The sequence below is a fragment of the Primulina tabacum genome, chromosome 8, assembly GCF_025594145.1.
Source record: "Primulina tabacum isolate GXHZ01 chromosome 8, ASM2559414v2, whole genome shotgun sequence".
NCBI classification, from domain to species: Eukaryota; Viridiplantae; Streptophyta; class Magnoliopsida; order Lamiales; family Gesneriaceae; genus Primulina; species Primulina tabacum.
In genome coordinates this window covers 39,976,170-39,984,655 of record NC_134557.1, presented here as the reverse complement: position 1 = coordinate 39,984,655, position 8,486 = coordinate 39,976,170, and positions in this window count along the sequence as shown.

The window sequence follows — 8,486 nt, the reverse complement described above, 5'->3', positions numbered from 1 at the left end:
TAGAAGAGATCGATCGGTTGGTAGCCGAGCAACATATACATTTAGAAATTTTGGATGATTTTGAGGAGAAGAATGTTCAACAAACATTTGTTCCTCATTCATCGTCCACAAATAATAATTCTAAAGTTGGCAAGAAAAAAGTGTCAAAATTTGATGAAATGAATGAGAGATTTGACACTTTGATTAACACGATCTCACAAATGGCTAAGGCGATGGATGTCAATGAACAGAGCAAGCGTCGATGTGAAGATGTATACACTGAACTGACAAAACTTAATGGAGTAGATGAAGAGTTCGTTTTTTCAGCAAGTGATTGTCTTATGTCAAATCCAACTGCAGCTGATTTTTTCTTGGGGTTTCCACATAATGCTCGTCTTCGCTGGTTGAATTTGAAAATCAACAACTCATCTTAGGATAAAATATGAATTTGATTATGCATTAGATTCGTTGATGAATTTATTGATGTTTTAGATTGTTTTGGTTTCTTTGTTGATAAATTTTCTAGATTTAAATTTTCATATTTTGAATTTGTTTGATGATTTTTTAGTTATTATTTTATGTGCACTATGATTAATAAATAATAATTAATTTTTGAATTTACATAACACAAATAATAGAGAATAATTATTAATTTCTAAACTTCTTCGGGTTATTTATGTTTAGATGATTTCAAGGGTAGCTTAGAAAAATTTTAAAATTCCAAATTCGAACCATTTTTTCTCCAAACAAGAAATGGATTTGTAAATATCATTTTTAAATTTTAAACTAAACACCAAATGGAATTTCAAATACTTGAATTTCCAAATCCAATTCCAAATTCATATTTTGAAAGAACCAAACACAATGTAAATGAAATCTAAGACGAATAAATACTATTTCCAGATTCTATGCATGGTTAAATGAAACCAAAGAACGAAAGCATAAAAATAAATAAAGTCAAGTAACTATTTTGTGCTGTGGTTTATCTACATTAATTGTACTTCGTTTACTGGAATCTTGTTGTGAAAATAAAATGAGTAATAATGTTTGAAATTTGAAATTACTAATTTCTAAAAGTTGTGATAAAGTTAAAATTTTATTAATCATGCAACTACACAAAATTATATATTTATATTCCCGATCTAGGAGGCTCAGAAACACGCTGTTTATGTTTATATGTTTTTCCAAAAATAATAGAGGCAGATGGTCTTGTTTGGCAGCATCTCTTTCTGTATTTAAAAAAAAAAAAACGGAAATGGTTTGAGTTCTTCTGCTGTTAAGACATGCACAATAAGCAACCATTTGATCTGGTTCCGGGGGATTGTGTATTGGCTCGTCTCAACTACTCACTCGACGGAGAGATTTGGTTCCTCCTTAAAGTTGGTCCCCATTAATCTCCGTAAGCATGAGAGAACACTTAGAGAACCTAATTTGGGTGCCTCAGATGTCATCCCCATCGGAGGCGAAAGCACTATTTTGTACCAGAGATTGGTGTTCCTTCCTCAATATCTCAAGATCTGTCATATTGGTAATCTATTTTTAATCCATTGAACTTGTAATACATATGCTTCAACATCATATGAATCTAAACAAGCATTATTAATTCATAGCTCCTAAACAAATACGAACCTTTAACTATTCATATATAATATAATATATATAAACATATATATACCCTCTGTTCCCTTTATATATCCAAGATTCTTGGTTTCAACACGGAGCAAACCGGTCCATGAGCAGAAAAGTCACGGAATCAGACATGGCATCCTCATTTCTGCTACCTCTTGCTGCAGATTTCAGGCTTTCAGACAAAGAATCGGAAGAACCTTGTTTCAAATCTTTGCATTCTTCTACTTCCTCTATGGAATCCCTTTTATTGGATTTCGCAAAGAACATCGGATTTCTTGCCCTGAGAAACTTTGACCCGAGCTTTGTTATCTCCTCCATGCACATATCAGCCACGGCCGCCATTTCTTGTTTCTTGATGAAGTAGTGCTTCAATAATTTGCAAAAGATTTGGAATGATGGAGATGAGAGTATTGAATCAAAACATGAATATATATAAAGGAGGAAATAATTGTGAAAGAAATAAATTAAAGGGAGTGGATGCCCATACTTTACATGGTCCCATGGCTCGCTGGACGCGGATATGTTTACAGTATATTCCGGGAAATTGTATTCAGCCTTTACAAATCGAGATTCAAAGGAAACACGGTGTGATATCTCATGGACGAGCCCCACTGGTCCATCTCTAGTTCAAATAGAAGATAAGCACATCAAGCGTTCAAGTATTCTCCTATAAATATCAAGTTTGAGTATTTTGTTAAGGGATTCAAGATATTATTTTCAGCAGTACCCTTAGCTGCTCCCCCATGTATCCTCAGTCTCTGACTTGAGCGTCGGAGGGGCTACGCCGGGACACCCTCCCGGCCTCCTTCTAACTATCTAATTCGTGGTTTCAGGCTCAGGGTAATTTCAAAACCTGTGTCTGGAGTAGTGAAACTTGCTGGAAACGGATCCTAAAATTTTTCGTGAGTATCACGGTGAAATATAGATTTACAGTTGACACTAACATAGAAATGTTCAAAATTGTCATCAAAATACGCTGCGTATATTTATAGTTTTATTATCGAGGAAAAAATATCATTTTAGTCATCTAATTTTACATGTTATTTTTTCTTTCGATTTTGTAACTAGTTAAACTTGAGTGTTAACTTTTATTTTTGGTCATTTTGGTCTGATTTTTCTTGAAGTGTCCAATTTCATCCGAAAATTTTTGGCTACGCTATAAAATCCGATAACATGTTAACAAATTTGGAGGATTTTTCAATTTGGAGAAAAATAATTCAATTGTAATGTCACCTAAAATTCTACCACATCAAACAAAAATTTTAAAATTAAATATATACGAAAGTCGGATTAAATATACAAAAAAATCATTTGTTACACTAAGACTAAATTCTATATAATTAGAGAATCAAAAGTTTTTTTTTGGGATAATCAATTTTAGAATTTTATCTATATATACGTAGATATCTAGAATATCAAATTTTGTTAGGTTCACGCTTGTTTCATTAGCATTTGGTGAAACTTTTCAAAAAAGTAGAATTAAAAAAGATTTGTAATTGAACACTTTTGGCTTTTGTAATTATACAAGCAAAGGGACCACTATGCATGTTCCCGTGCCTAACCTTAGCCATTTCACGATTCTTTTTTGGTTCAAAAAGACAAACGCTAACACTGCAGGATGATATTATTGCGTGATATTTTGGCTTATGTGGAAAAAAGAAAATATAGATAAGATATATATATATATATAATATAATATATACAATAATTTCTTGACAAAAACTTGCATGAGACGGTTTCACAGATCGTATTTTGTGAAATGAATCTCTGTTTTGAGTCATCCATGAAAAATTATTACTTTTTATGCTAAGAGTACTACATTTTATTATAAATATCGATAGAATTGACCCGTCTCATAGATAAAGATTCGTGAGACCGTCTAACAATATACTTATTCTAATTTCTTATCCTTGGTATTACTAAAGAGATTTATTTTCCATTATTTTTCAATAATTATCCGTTCAATAATTTTTCAACCATAATAATTTATCCACGTTAATTTTGTATCCAGAATTTTCAATAATAATTTTCCACACACTGTTGAGTTAATTCAACTTTTTACATCATTTAAATTTTAGATGGAGTGTTAGGTTAAACGTGTATAAATGATAATTTTACTAAGATGAGTGACATACTAAGAAGTTCGCGTGCGTCAAATAGACAACATTGCGCTGCTTGATCTGGTTGGCTAGGTGGGCCGTAAAAGAGTGACGCCGGATATTAACGGGTAATCTTGTCTTTGTTGGGGACATGATCGGCGATAGAGAAACGGTAAGACTGATATCTAAGGTATATGAGACAACACAAGCAGATAGACACACGCTAGCCTATGGGCCTAACAGCGCGACCTATTAGCACCCAAGTAGGTGGACTCTACTCTGTCACGGGTATAAGGAAATAAAGTTGAGCCTTGACTAACTGCTATATCTTTGGGCCTAGTGATAAGCGCTTAATCCTAACAATTGGTATCAGAGCAATGTCATGAGTTCAAGTCTCCCAGGAAAAATATTTCTATACTTCTTGGGGGTGTTGGGTTAAATATGCATGAGTGATAGTAGTACTGAGATAAGTGACCTCCTGATAAGTTCTCATGTGTTAAGTTGTTGATGTTGTATTGCTTGATCTGGTTGGCTAGGTGAGTCATAAAAGAGTGATATCATATCTAAACGGGTAATACTGACTCTGTTAGGGATAGGATCGGCGGTGCTGGGGATAGGGCCTGTGGTAAGAAAATAATAAAACTGATATCTAAGGTATATGAGACAGAACCAGCTAATAGATATGCACCAGACTCATGAGCCTAATAGCTTGACTCATTAACACCCAAGTAGGTGGACTCTGCTCTGTCATGGGTATAAGGAAATAAAGTTGAGCCTTGGCTAACAGCTATATCCTTTGGCCTAGTGATAAGTGCTTGATCATAAAAATTGACATCAGAGCAAGGTCATAAGTTCAAGTCTCTTTTCTTCTTGGGAGATGTTGGGGTTAATTGTGCATGAGTGAGAGTAGTATTGAGATAAGTGTCCTCTTGGTAAGTTTTCGTGATTCAAGTTGCTGATATTGTAACGCATGATCTGATTGGCTATGTGTGTCGTAAAAAATGACGTCAAATCTGAACGGGTAATATTGACTATGTTGGGGACAGGACTGGCGGTGCTAGGACATGGTCGATGGTAGAAAAATAGTAATACTGGTCTCTAATAGATAAGAGAGAGCACACCAACAGAAGACACACAGCTCCCCAAACTCATGGGCTTAACAGCTTTATCTAGTAGCACCTAATTAGGTGCACTGTGTTGCCACAAATATATATAAAAAAGGTTTCGTCTTATCTAACATCTATACCTTTTAGCCTACTGGTTAGCGTTTGATCATAATAATTAGAATCAGCTCAAGGTCACGGGTTTAAGTCTCCCAAGAAGTATTAAATATTCTTGGGAGAGATGTTAGGTTAATTGTGTATGAGTGAGAGGAGTACTGATATGATTGAACTCTTGGGAAATTCTCGTGTGTCAAGTTACTGATGTTACGCCGCTTGATCTTGTTGGCTATGTAGACCGTAAAAGAGTAATGTCATATCTTAACGAGTAATATTGTCTTTGTTGGTGACATGACCGACCGTGCTGAGACAGGGCTGGTGGTAGGAAAAGAGCAAGACTGATCTCTAAAAAATATGAGACAACACCAGTAGATATACACACATCTCCCCGAACTCATGAGCCTAACATCATGATCTATTAACGCATGAGTAGGTGCACTCTGTGTTGCCACAATTATAAGAAAATAAAGTTTCGTATTGGCTAACATCTATAACTTTTGGCCTACTGGTAAGCGTTTGATCCTAATAATTGGTATCAGCGCGAGATGACGTGTTCAAGTCTCCCAAGAAATATATTTTTATACTTCTTGGGAGATGTTGGGTTAATTGTGCATGAGTGAGAGTAGTACTGAGATGAATGACTTACTGGAATAAGTCAAACTGTTGACATTATGTCGTTTGATCTGGTTGGCCAGGTGTGCTGTAAAAGAGTAACCTCATATTTTAATGGGTAATAAAGTCTATGTTTGGGGACATGGTCGGTTGTGATGGGGACAAGGTTGACGATAGAGAAATAGTAAGACTGACAACTGAGAGACAGACAAACACATACCTCCCAGACTCTTGGGCCTAGCCCGATTCATTAGCACTTAAATAGATGCACTCTTCATCACTACAAATACAAGAAAATAAAGTTGTATTTTGACTAACAGTCATAATTTTTGGTCTAGTAATAAGCACAAGATCCCACCATTAAATTTTTATGCCGTATTTTTTTATTGGTTATTTGAAATATTCCCACAATATTTTATTATAGTTGTTTGACGTCAATGATTTTATTTTTCTTGCAAACATTTATATTTTTTAATCAAAAATATAGTTTTGGTAAATTAATATAATTTTCACGAATTAACTTTAGTCTATCCATTTACGTGTGAAGTTCTAATCTCATACACAATTTACTGAACTGATGTGACTTGAATTGGGAAATTTTCCCAAACTTAAATAATATTTCCTGCTGAAATTTATTATTTTCAAAATTTTCAATTTAAAGATTTTACGAGAAAAAAAATGTTGTTTTAAAATTTTCTCGGTAAAGCAAAAAGCTCCGGTTTGCCCGTAGGAAAGATACGCCCTCAGAATTAAACAGCTTTAAGTTTCTCGAGAAGAATAAAATTAGAACTCAAGAAATCAAAATTTAGGGGGACGAAAGTATTTATTTATTTATTTATTTTTGTAATTTTTAAATCGACAAAATAGTTTTAATAAATATTTTATTATAAGTTCAGTCAATTCCTACCTTGCGCTTTCGGTGTCTAATCAGGAAATCTCTAAAATCATCAATAATATTTGTACTTTTGGTGATATTTTCGTGAGATATTTAATTTCCCCATCGATCAATATATGGTGTACATGTGTGGATGTGATTCCCCTACAAATGATAAGAAATTTAAAAATATCACCACCCAAATCTTGAAATATTTTGGAAAAAATTCTCGACATTTTGTTTTTTTATTTGGAAAATTCGAAGTAGCTTTTCAAAAAAAAAAGAAAGAAGAGAAAATTGGAATTAATTGATGATGTTCGGATAGATTGGGTGAGTTTAATGGACAATCCACCAGACAGAAAGGTGTTCTTTCACTGTGAAGATTTTTGACATGAAGGGATGAGTTTGGCTTGACCTGATGAGATGAGTTTGGGTTGCCTGACCTGGTGGGATGAACCTAACCTAACCTGATGGGATGAGCTGGGGTGGCCTGTCCTGGTTGGATGAGTCTGGCCTGGCCTAGCTTGATGGGATGAGCCCGGATGGCCTGACATCATAGGATGAGTCTAGCATATTCTTATGGGATGAATCCGGGTGGCCTAGCCTAGTAGGATGTTGTTGGAACTTTTCAAGTTCGCAATCTTGATTTTGATGTTAACAAAACTTGTTATTGTGTTTCTAACATATTTACTCAAGTGTGAAGTTGCAAACACAAGAAGCAAGCTGAAACTGAATTTTGCACAAACTGAATTTCTGGCGAGTTTCGGTATTTTGATGATATCTCTCAACTGGATTATCCAAATGACAATCCGCCAATTGGAATGATTAAAAAACTCAATTTGGAACAAGTCGTATCTCACGTCAGTTGGGCAAAATCGGATGTTATTATGGTCTAACTGATCGCTCAATTACCGAACTGATCACACGAAAACAGCAATCAGTTGAGTTTGAACAGCTGCGGTATTTTGGTCATATCTCTCAGATCGGTTATCGAAATGAAGCGATTCAGTATGCGTTGGAAAGATAAGACGATGATCTACAAATCATCTTCAGAAGTCAAAGTCTGAATCAAAGCTTAAGATGCTGATAAATGACGATGAAGTTACTGGTTCTGCACAAACTGAAATCAGCTAGGCTTATTTCAGCACACCAGCTGAAACTGAACCAACTGCTGACCAGCTGACCAACCAACTGAACTGAACCGGCTGCTGACCAACTGAAACTGAACCAGACCAGCTGAAGACCAGTTGAACCAGACCAGCTGAACTGAACCAGCTGAAACTGAACCAGACCAGCTGAAGACCAGTTGAACCAGTCCAACTGAACCAGTTGAACTGAACCAGACCAACTAAACCAGTTGAACTGATTGACCAGTTGAGTTGACCAGTTGACCAGTCGAGAAAATGTCCAGCAAGACGAATTTGACCGTTGCAATTCCAGAAACATTACAGAAACTTTCCAACAGTCATATTCTTGTGTCTAACGTATATATCAGTGTTGGAGCCTATAAATACAACATATTGAAGATCAAACAACAGCTTTTGAAGGGGATTCAAAGCATGGGCAGTTAGCATGAAAAAATCAGCTAGTTGAGAGCACAAGCCCTTGTGTGAGGATACATTTGAGATGCACACTGTAAATGATAAATTCCTCACACACAATCACTCACACATATACAAGAGAGTTGAACTTCAAAGATTAGTTGAGTGAGTCTTGCACAAAGACAATAAACTTGTGTATGTAGTTTTTGCATATGAGACATTAAACAATATGCTGATTGTGAGGTGCTGCCTACAATCTTGAGTGCTAGGAGTTCTAGTTGGGTGCTGTCCTTCCGGAATGGGTTTGTACAAGTAGTTGTATAAATCAAAGTCTTCTAGTGGATCCTTCCCAAGGGGAAGAAGGGATGACGTAGGAGTGTTTGAAATCTCCGAACATCCATAAACAAATTCGTGTCTATTTATTTATTGCATTTACTTATCATTTCCATTAGTTTTAAAGATGCATTGTTGAAGCATTTTATGTGTTCTTCAAATACCAAAATATTGCGTACCAAGTGTTTGATAAAATGCT